This window comes from Phyllostomus hastatus, unplaced genomic scaffold, assembly GCF_019186645.2.
Source record: "Phyllostomus hastatus isolate PE091 unplaced genomic scaffold, TTU_PhHast_1.1 phas_scaffold_21, whole genome shotgun sequence".
NCBI classification, from domain to species: domain Eukaryota; kingdom Metazoa; phylum Chordata; class Mammalia; order Chiroptera; family Phyllostomidae; genus Phyllostomus; species Phyllostomus hastatus.
In genome coordinates this window covers 48,044,988-48,056,212 of record NW_025334017.1, presented here as the reverse complement: position 1 = coordinate 48,056,212, position 11,225 = coordinate 48,044,988, and positions in this window count along the sequence as shown.

The following is an 11,225-nucleotide window of genomic DNA, read 5'->3' as shown; positions in this document are numbered from 1 at the left end:
CGTTCCCGGAGCGGCACCCAGCCGCTGACCCCTGCCCGCAGCAGAGGCCTGCACCCAGGGGCGGGCGCCATGTCCTTCCCGACCCCAGACACCGAGCTAATCCGAGCGTCCTGTCTTCCCGGCCAGGGACGCTTACTCAGCGGTGCACTTAAAGCCTTTTGCAACACGCCGGCCCCTCCCTCTGTGGGGAACGGCCACCCAGAGCCCACGGCGCCCCTGAGCGCCCCAAGCCCTGGGGTGCGGCGAGGAGCTGGGGGACTGGGCGCGCCGGGCGGTCCTGCAGGAGCAGCCAGGCGGGGGCTGCCTCCACCACAGGGCCCAGAGTGCCCCCCGTGCACCCGCTGGACGTTGTGGGGCCCCACGGTGACGGCCCAGGCAGACGGCTGGGGAGAGGGGACTTGCCCCTCACTCTGCCCCGTCCTTTCCGTCCCGCCCGAGCGGGTGCACAGAGAGACGGCGCCCAGGCCCTGTGCTCCCAGGAGGAGCCCCCTCCCCCCGCAGGGAGGGCCCCGGGGCCGCTGGAGCCAGAGCAGCTGAGCTTGGGGACGAGCGACTCCGTCCTGCCCGCTCCGTCTCGGGGCTCCGGCTCCCACTCGCCCCTCGGCCCGGCCCAGCCCGGCCCGGGGGCGCCACCACGGAGGCGGGCAGTGATGGGGGTGTCCGCTGGGCACTGGCCACCGAAAACACCGTGGGTCCGTGGTCCACGGGCCTGTCTGCATTCCACGGGGACCTGGAGACAGGACCTCCCAGCGGCCCCTCGGGGCAGCTGTGGAAACAAAGGTGCAGGAGGGCGAGCTGCTGGCAAGGTCAGGCCGCCCGCGGGCTGGGAGGCGCCAGCCTGGGTCCTCTCGGGGTGAGCTCCTGACCGCCTTGAGCCTCAGTCTCCTCGTCCCAGAAAATGGGTGCTGGGCGCATCATACCGATCCTGTTGATGGGTGTGGAGCTAAAAACGGCGCCAGAGAGGCGCTGAGTAAACGGGGACCCTGACTCACAGCGCCCCACTGTGGAGGGGAGTGCACCGCACGGACTGTCTGCGGGGCTCCCGGGGGTGACAGCTGCCTCCTCCGGGGAACCTGGGGCAGAAGGCGTGGCTGCAGGTGAAGAGCCAGCTGAGGACACACACACCTGGTCTCATGCCCGGGGGCTCCGTCACCTCGGGAAGGCCCCTTGAACACTGAGCTTCCGTGGATTCTTCCCTGAAGTGGCCACACAACATCCACTGCCCGTCGTCGCTAGGGCCACGCCTACGGCACCGCGTCTGGGGGCCCGGCAAGGCCTGGCCAGGGCCAGCCCACTCCCAGGACAGCTGCCACTCCCTTCACAGGCCCCGCCCTCCTGCTCTGACCACGGCGTTGTCTCGGCACCCACACCGCCAGGGTTTTCTGTGGTCTCGTTACGTGTCGGGCCACTGCTGGGGTTTGCAAGGAAACAGGTCACTGAGACGTGAGACGCCATCCTACCCGCCTGGCCCTGGAGGTGCTGCCGTGGGGGATGGCGGGGACGGTGTGTGGGGGGGGGGTTGGGGAGAGGGACCCACCCGCCCCGGGTCAGGACGTTTGCCTGCGTTCGCACCCACAGAGCCTTCTTTCCTCCTCCGCACCACAGGGCCGCAGGTGTAAAACCAGCTGTGTTTTGCAGAAGAAGAAAGTGGAGTTGGATGAACGCACGGAATTCTCCAAGGTCACACAGCGAGAACTGTCTCCCCGCAGACTGCGTTCGGGGACCCTGTATCAGGGCGAGAAGGGCCCGCATCACAGCTATTCAAATGAGACAAGGCCTCGGCTCGCAGGCTTTTATCTCCCGCGGCGGGAGGCCTGCGGGGGCACCGCCTGCTTCTCCCGGCTGTCTGTTGCGAAAACTAATGACCTGGTCCAACGTGAGTGCCCTGAAGGCGCGTAGTAGGCGCTTAGTCAGGGTGAATCATCATCTTCCTGAGGCAAGACTGTGTTTTTTCTGAGGCTGCTGGAGAGAAAGGTGGGGATTCTGCCCGCGGAGGGAGCAGAGACCAGGCGGAAGCTGAAGCTTGCATCCCAGGGCGGAGGGGCAGAGTCTGGGGAGGGGGGTCTGCAGAGCCAGCTGAGCGGGCTCCGCAGACACGGAAGCGCGGTGTTTCCAGAGGGAGATGCTCTGGCCCGCAGCGCGGGGAAGCCGAGAGGCCGCCTGGAGAGGGGGCCTTGAACGCCGTGCTGAGGCACCACGGGAGCCCCGGGTGCCTCCTGCTTGGGTCCACGTGTCTACCCTGAAACCGAGTTGTGTCCAGGGCCCAGCCCCTTGTCACCCAGGCAGTTTCCTGGTGCCCGCAACGGCATGCTGGATAAACCTCACCTCAGACCCCGCACGTCTGCAGGGGCCAGAGCTCCGGGCAGGCCTGGGCCCTCCTTGGGCACCGGGATTCACCTGGCCGATCCCAGGCGGGCGGTAGCTGGTGCGGACGTGGCGTCCGTAACCCTCCCTCCCCACTCTGGCCGCACTGATTGGCCCACCTGGTGCAGGGGCCTCTCCCTAGCAACAGGGCTCAGAGTGTGACCGCCATCGAGGCCTGCGCAGGACTAGGTGACAGGCTGGTGATGAAGAGCCACTTTCCAGCTCCAGTCGTGAGGGAGTCGTAAGGTCCGAGCTGCCTCCCTGTCGTTAAACACGAGCCAGGAAGCACCACAGAGAAATGAGACACCTGTACAGACACTGGGCCGGGGCGGTGCAGAGCCGCGACCCCAGGGGCAGGCGGGCAGGCAGGCAGGCAGGGAGACCGGCCGTCGCGCACGACCGCTGCCCGCAGGCCTCTGCGGGTCGGGGGCCGGCGGGGCCGGGGCCAGCAGGGCCCGGAACCCTCATGGAGGCACTTGGCCCGAGGCCTGAGCCCAGGAGGACAGAGCAGCTGGAACGTGTATGGCAAAGTTTCAGAGAGAAGACGCCATTCCAGAAACTGCATGGGGTCCCCTAGAGTCTGGCCAAATGCCAGCATGCACGGGGGTGCAGACGAGCAGCCCCAGAGCCCCCAGAGCTCGCAGTGGCCTCCAGCACACTGAGAGACTTCGCTGAACGCACATGACGTCAGCACCGTGCCCAGAAGATTCTGCGGGGCCTAAACTCACTCTGAAGGATTCTCCACCAGAGTCCCGGCCAACATGGGGGCGTAGGTAGAAACCCTTCGCTTCCTCGCACAACCAAAAGGAGGACAACAGCCAATCTAAAATCAATAAACAACCAGAAGTGCCAGAAAATCAAACTGAATGGAACGCCAACAACGAAGGAACTGAAGAAAAAATCAAGCAGTACAACCAGAGCGGTAAGTTGGTGAACCATGTGGGCCGACTCAGAAAAACCGCCGCAAGGCAGCGGACTGTGTGGCTGGGGCTGGCTGCGGCAGGGTGGCCGGCTGCACGGGCGGGCTGGCTTAAGGGGGAACTGAGACTCTGCCGCAGGGGGAGAAACTCCCAGTCTCACACCAGAGTCCCTTGGAAAGTGCACTGGAGACGGGCAGGCAGGCCACACTGTTCCCTCTCTGGCCCCTCCCCTGGTGACCACCTAAGGCCCCGCCCCCTTACAACTTATCAGGTGCACCAAGACAGAGAGACAGGGCCCAAAGAAAGAGCAGAGCAACACCTGAGAAAGAGAGCTCAGCGATGAGGAGAGAGCCAACGTATCTGAGGGAGAGTTCAAAGCCCTGGCCACCAGGATGCTCACAGGACTGACTGAGCTTGGTCAAATGATGAAAAAAACAAATGAAGGATACCCAAACTGAAATAAAGCAAAATATTCAGGGAACCAACAGTGACAGAAAAGAAACCAGGACTCAAATCAACGATTGGGAACAAAAGGAAAAATAAACATTCAACCAGAACAAAATGAAGAAACAAAAATTCAAAAAAGTGAAGAATCTTACAAACTTCCGGGACAACCCGAAACGTTCCAACATCCGAATCACAGGGGTGCCAGGAGGAGAAGAACAAAAGCGAGAAATTGAAAATTTATTTGAACAAATAATAAGCCCTGGCTGGTGTAGCTCAGTGGATTGAGCATGGGCTGGGAACCAAAGTGTCTCAGGTTCGATTCCCAGTCAGGGCACATGCCTGGGTTGCAGGCCATGGCCCCCAGCAACCGCACATTGATGTTTCTCTCTCTCTCTCTTTCTTCCTCCCTTCCCTCTCTAAAAATAAATAAATAAACTCTTTAAAAAAAAAGAAAATTTATTTGAAAAACAATAAAGGAGAACTTCCCCATTCTAGCAAAGGAAGTAGACTTTCAGGAAGTACAGGAAGCTCAGAGAGTCCCAAAGAAGTTGGGTCCAAGGAAGCACACACCAAGGCACATCACAATTACATTACCCAAGATTAAAGATAAGGAGAGAATCTTAAAAACAGCAAGAGAAAAGGAGAGAGTTACCTACAAAGGAGTGCCCAATCAGACTGTCAGCTGATTTCTCAAAAGAGACCTTACAGGCAAGAAGGGGCTAGAAGGAAGTATTCCAAGTCATGAAAGGCAAGGACCTACATCCAAGATGACTCTATCCAGCAAAGCTTTCATTTAGAATGGAAGGGCAGATACAGTGCTTCTCAGATAAGGTCAAGTTAAAAGAGTTTGTCATTACCAAGCCATTATTATATAAAATGTTAAAAGGACTTATCTAAGAAAAAAGAAGATAAAAATATGAACAGTAAAATAACAACAAACTCACGACTATCAACAAAGGAACCTAAAAGAAAAGAAAAACAATAAAAACTAAGCAAACAACCAGAACAGGAACAGAATCAGAGAGATGGAGATCACATGGAGGGCATTCAGTGGGGAGGGGGAGGGAGGAATGGGGGAAGGTACAGGGAAGAAGCAGCACAATCGGTGGCATAAAACAGACGGGGAGAGATAAAAATGGTACAGGAAACAGAGGACTCAGAGAACTTATATGTGCAGCCCCTGGACATGAACTAAGGGGGGGATGCTGGAGGGTGGGGGGCAGGGTGGAGGGGGAATAAAGGGGAGAAAATTGGGAAAACTGTAATACCATAATAAAAATACTTTAAAATTAAACATAAACATAAATAAACAAATGAATAAAATTTTCTCCACCAACCCCAAAAGAGCCCGAAGAACAAGAACTGAAAGATCAAAGTCATCTACAGGTAACAGCACCGGCGGCCGAGAAGGCCCCGAACTCTGTCAAGGAAGACAACAAGATCCAGACTCAAGAATACAAAGTTCACACTGCTGTGATTCTATTTTTTTTAAAGATTTTATTTATGTATTTGTAGAGAGGGAAGGGAGGGAGAAAGAGAGAGAGAGAGAAACATCAATGTGCGGTTGCTGGGGGCCATGGCCTGCAACCCAGGTATGTGCCCTGACTGGGAATTGAACCTGCGACACTTTGGTTCCCAGCCCGCGCTCAATCCACTGAGCTATGCCAGCCAAGTCTATTTTTTTTTAAGGTTCAAAAAAATTAGAAATTCTGATCCATAACCGGAAGGAAAACAGCGCGGTGACATAGGTGTGGGAACGGCAGCGACCACAGGACAGCGCCAGATGCTGTGAAACGTGACCCGCCTGCTCAAGGGTGCAGAGTGAAACACGGGGCTAATGAGGGAAGAAGTGGAGAATATAGAAAAATAGAACTCACGACTATCAACAACCGAACCTAAAGAAACAAAAACAGAAACGAACTAAGCAAACAACTGGAGCAGGAACAGAACCGCAGAAATGGAGGTCACGTGGAGGGTTATCAGTGGGGAGGGGGAGGGGGGACAATGGGGGAAAAGGTGCAGGGAATAAGGAGCACAAATGGCGGGTACAAAACAGACAGGGGAGGGTAGGAACAGTGTGGGAGATGGAGAAGCCGAAGAACTTGTATGCACGGCCCGTGGGCATGAACTAAAGGGGGGAATGCTGGTGGGAGGGGGGTACAGGGCGGAAGGGAATAAAGGGGAGAAAAAAACAGGACAACGGTAATGGCATAATCAATAAAATATATTTTAAAAAATCGAGTGGAGCCTCTAGAAATGAACAAGAGAGCCCAGGCGTGGAGCACTGGCCTCGCCAGACGGCACGAACAGCAGACCCGACACCGCAGGAGACACTCCCGTGAGCGGGTGACGCCGCGTCACACCGAGCGGAAGGGAGGCCAGAAGGACGGAGTGAGCACACGGAGCCCCAGGGGCTGCGCGGCAATGTCGGGGGCCCGACGTCGGGTCGGGTGGGGTCGTGGCGGCCCCAGAAGCGGGTGCAGAACGCTGGTGGAGAACACAGAAAGCGTATTTGAAGACAGAAGGGCAGGTCTTTTCAAATTGTATGTTTTAAAATTTCTTCCAAATCCAAAACTCTTATTAAACCGCAAGCAGAAAAAACGCACACACACACACCCCCACCCCCACCAGCAGCACCAAGACACAGGACAAAAGGAAAACCCAAAAATCAGCTCAAGAAAAAGACACAGCATGAGGAGGAGCTGAGATAAGAACACCTCCAGTTTCTTGTCTACGTTTGTGCTACGAGACAGCAAGATAGTATCTTTCAAATGTCGGGGGAAACTCCTGCCAATCCAGAATTCTACGTGCAGCGAAAATATCCCTCAGAGGCGGGGTCCACGCCAACCTCCTCAGACCCACGGGTGCTCCCAGAAGGTGCAGGGCCCGCGGGTCCGCACCAAGGAAAGCCCTCAGGTGGAGGGGCAGCCCAGGTACCGCCAGCTGCCTGCACAGGTGCAGGGAGCAGCACAGAGGCGGGGACCTGTCCTTGCCTCTGGCTGGAATTGAACGAGAATTCACCGCTTAAAGTGAAAGCAGTCACCGTGCAACGTGGGGCCATAAAACATGTCCCTCCACCTAGATGGGTCAAGTGTTTGACAGGGACAACTCAAAGGACGAGACGGGACAATAACATTCATGAGGTTTTCACATCACACGTGAGTTAGTGTGTTCTTGTGCAGAGTAGAGTGTGATAACACGGATGTCATGGACACCAGCCCAACCACGGGAGAGAAACGAAGAGGCAGAACTAACAGCCAAGGGCAGAGATACAATGGGATCCGAAAAACACCGGCGCGAAGGAAGGCCGGCGAAAGGAAGGAGGGACAAGGAACAGGAGAAGCCCCCACGAAACAAGGAGCAGGAGAATAAGCAGATTTAAATCCAACCGCGTGGGTGATTACATCAAATGTGAGGGAGGGAAACACTACAATTAAAGGAAAAACTGTCGGACTGGATTTTGTGAGAACTTGACTGTATGCTACTTACAAGGGACCACATTCAAATAGAAAAACACAGGCCCTGGCTGGTGTAGCTCAGTGGTTGAGCAGCAGCCTGGGAACCAAAAGATCGCCGGTTCGATTCCCAGTCAGGGCAGAAGCATGGGTTGTGGGCCAGGTCCCCAGTAGGGGGCACATGGGAGGCAACCACGCACTGATGTTTCTTTCCCTCTCTTTCTCCCTCCCTGCTTCTCTCCAAAAGTAAATAAATAAAATCTTTCAAAACTAAAATAAATAAATAGAAAGACACATATTTAAAAACAAAAACACCTCAGGCTCTATCCACACCGGAAGTGTGGATGTTACTGGAGTCCGAGTGTTTATTGTTGGCAAAAAGCGGGCACATCGCAACAGTGCAGGGCCACCTTTATCTTTATCTGGAAAACACAATAACCCTAAATGTTCACGCGCCAAATAGTGGCACTAATCTTTACGGAAATATTAGCAAATCAAATTGCGACGCATGAAAAGGATAACATCCCGTGACTGGATGGAGTTTATTCCAGGAATCTAAGGTCAAATGCATAAACCAAGAGGTTAACACATGAAAATCAATTTGTGTACCGCATTATAAGAAGAAAGGAGAAAAAATATGATTTCCTTCGTAGATGCAGAATAAGCTCTGGATGAAATTGTACAGCAACTCTTGGTAAAAAGTTCCAACAGGCTAGCTCCAGAAGCACAGCCCCCCGGCCCGATAACGGGTGTGCCCGAAAACCCCAGGGCCGCACCAGCTCCTGAGTGGGTGACGGGGGCTCACCCCCACGGGTGTCAGCCAGCGCTGTCCTGGGAGCCCCAGCCCACAACGCAGGACACAGGACTGAAATGCACGTATCACAAAGGACGAAGCAAAACTGGTTTTGTTTGCAAACGGCCTGCTTGGGAATGGAGAAAACCCAAAAGACCCACTAAAAATCTTCTAGAAATAATGAGCAACTTCAGCAAAATCACGGAAGACAGGGCCACCACGCAAAAATCTGTGGTATTCCCACGTGCTGGGAGGAAATAATAGGAACTGGAACTTTAAAAAAAAACAATGCCAATTAAAATAGCGCTGAAAACCACCGCGTGCGGAGGGGTAAACGTGTCCAGGACTCATGCCAGGAAGACGAGTCCTGGGGCGAGAGCACGGGGGTCTCACGTGAAGGGAGAGGTCTGCCGTCCGGTGCGCCGCCCCGTGGGAGCCCCGGGAGCCCCGGCGCCGTGCAGTCACCGGTTATCTCAGAGGGGGCCCACAGACTCCAGCTCTACGGACAGGCCCTTTCCCGGAGACATTGCCGAGCGGGCCCCAGACTGCGTGTGGCTTGCGGGCTGCTCCCAGGGGAGCGGGTGCGGAGTCGCAGCCTCCGCTCACAGGACCGAGGAGTCGCGGGCCGAGCGTCCAGCGTGGAGGCCGTGGTCCCAACGCCGGAACCAGTGTGCGCGCATGTGCGCTGACAGGAGGTGTGCCAGGAGGCGTCGGGGTGCCAGATCCCCGTGCCGCTCGCCCGCGGCGCGCAGAATACCGTGTGTCCGCGGTACTTTAGTTTCTGAAAAAAAGAAAAAGGAGAAGCAAGTTGGACACACACTCCACCTTAATTTCAAATGGAAAGCGATCAGGAGAGTGTGGTGGTGGTGTTAACAATAGATATTTAAATCGAGCAGAATGGGGAATCTAAAAATAGACACATACATATGAACTCAATTGATTTTTTCACAAAGATGCTGAGGTAATTCAATGGGAGGAAGAATGGTCCTTTCAACAAACGGCACTAAAACAATTGGATGTGCATATGGAAAAGACCCAACTTGACCTTCAACTTCGGGCCATCAACAAACATTGACTTCAAATGGATTATGAGCCTGAACGCAAATCCCAAAGCTACAAAACGTCTCGACAAAATCACAGAATAGAACATTTACCGTGTTCGGATTAGTAGCGGTTTCTTAAGTAGGGTCTAATTAAGCACAAACGATAAAAGAAAACATGGATAAACCAGACTTCATCCAAACCAAAACCTTCTGGCCTTTGACAGGCATCGGGAACATGGAAGGGCGGGAGAGACGCAGAATGGAAGGAGACGTGTACAGTGCACACCTCTGGCCCGGGCCTTGCAACAAGGGCTGACAAGGCTGGTTTAGCTCAGTAACAAGACCAGACGCCCAGCACAAACGGGAGAGACTGGAACGGACACTGGGCCACAGTTGTAGGAACCGTGGGACGGTCTCTTACAGGTTAAGCGGACACTCAGCACGCCACCCAGAAACGCCACCTCTGCACGTGTCCCGAAGGTAAGCGAACGCACCAACCCCCGTGGAAATGCGTGTCTCCCTGCTCGTAGCGGCTCCCCTCGTAACAACAGCCCCACCCGGAGACAGCCCCGAGGCCCATCAGGAGGCGGAGGGAGAGTCACAGGCAGCCACGGCACACGACAGCCATGTCGGACTCGTCTGCGGTTTGAACCTCGTGCCTCCGAGGCCCCCAGCGAGAGTGGGAAAACCCAGAACGTGAGCACGGGTCTCCCAGTCGTGCGTGTGATCGGGCCCGGCGTCCGATGCGTGAAGGACGCTCCCAACTGGGCGATGAGAAGACAAACAACCCTGCTCACACACGGGCACAGGGTTTGAACAGGCGTGTCTTCAAAGGCGGCGTGCGGATGGCCAGGGAGCCGTGAGGAGACGGCCCGCGGCATCGGCGGTCGGGGGAAACACACACCAAACCCGGAGTGACACGTCGTGTCACGCTCACCGGGGTGGCCGTCAGCAACAGCACGAACGGGGGGACGTGCCGGGGTGGGGGGGACTCAAACTGCACGCAGTGCTGGCGAACGCTGGAAAACGACAGAGACACTTGGGGAAAGTTGGGCGATTCCTCAGAAAGTTAGAGAGTCGCCATTGGACGCGACGGCTTTACCTCTAGGTCTGCGCTCAGGAGAACGGAAAAGCACGTCTGTGCGAGAACGTGTGCCCAGGTGTTCACAGCTGCGGTGTTCACAGGAGCGAAAACACGGAAACCCCCACACTTTGGCAACCGGTGCGGGCCGGCCCTGCGAGAGAGTACTACTCAGCCCTGAAAAGGACCGCAGCTGAGCCACGCCGCGGAGTGGGCGGACCCTGAAGCACTGCGCTCGGTGAGATGGGCCGGGCACAGAAGACCGCCTACTGCACGGTTTCACTCGTGTAAACCCCCACCCCCCGCGCGGGCCAGCCCACAGAGACAAGCAGTGGGTCAGCCACCGCCAGCTGGCGGCAGGTGGGGGCAGGGTGGTCGGGCGAGGATGCTGACATGGGCACGGGGTTGCCCCAGGAGGGATCCACATTCTCCGAAACCAGAGAGCGGTGCGGCTTGTCCAATTTTGCCAATACAGTAAAAGCCACTGAACTGCACGTTTTTAAACAGTGAATTTTATGGTACGTGAATTATATCTCAATAAAGCTGTTGCCGAGACGGGAAAATGATGGGTAAATAAATTTTAGTGTTTTCATGCTATGGAAATATTACTTCACAATAAAAATGAGCGGAGCCCTGGAATGCATACACACTTGGGTGAGTCTCAGAAAGAGGCTCCGCTTAGGAATCCAGGCACAGAAGACTCTGTACCTTGGTGCCCCGGTTCTGTGAGTCTCTGGAAAGCAAATCTGATCCGCCGTGACCAAGAGCAGAGCCAGGGCTGCCGGGGCCCCCGGGGTGGGGGCCCGCTGGAGCGGAGCAGGCGGGGGGTTGGCCGAACGGGCGCGTGAATCTGCCCGACCGTGTCGGAACGCGCGCTCTGAACGGGTGCCTTCGGCCTCACGCCGGCCACACCTCACCACAGCCGACTTTGGGAGAGGACAAAACTCCCTCGAGTGTGAATGAACACGCACAGTTTATTAACAAGGGCCCTAAGGAGCGCGTCCGTGTGTGTTACCACAAACGAGACTCCGTGTGGGTTCTGTTTGCGCCCCAGTTGCGCTCAGCACCAGGCCGGGGCCATCCTGGGGACGAACATCGCTGAGTGTCCGTTCGCATCCCGGA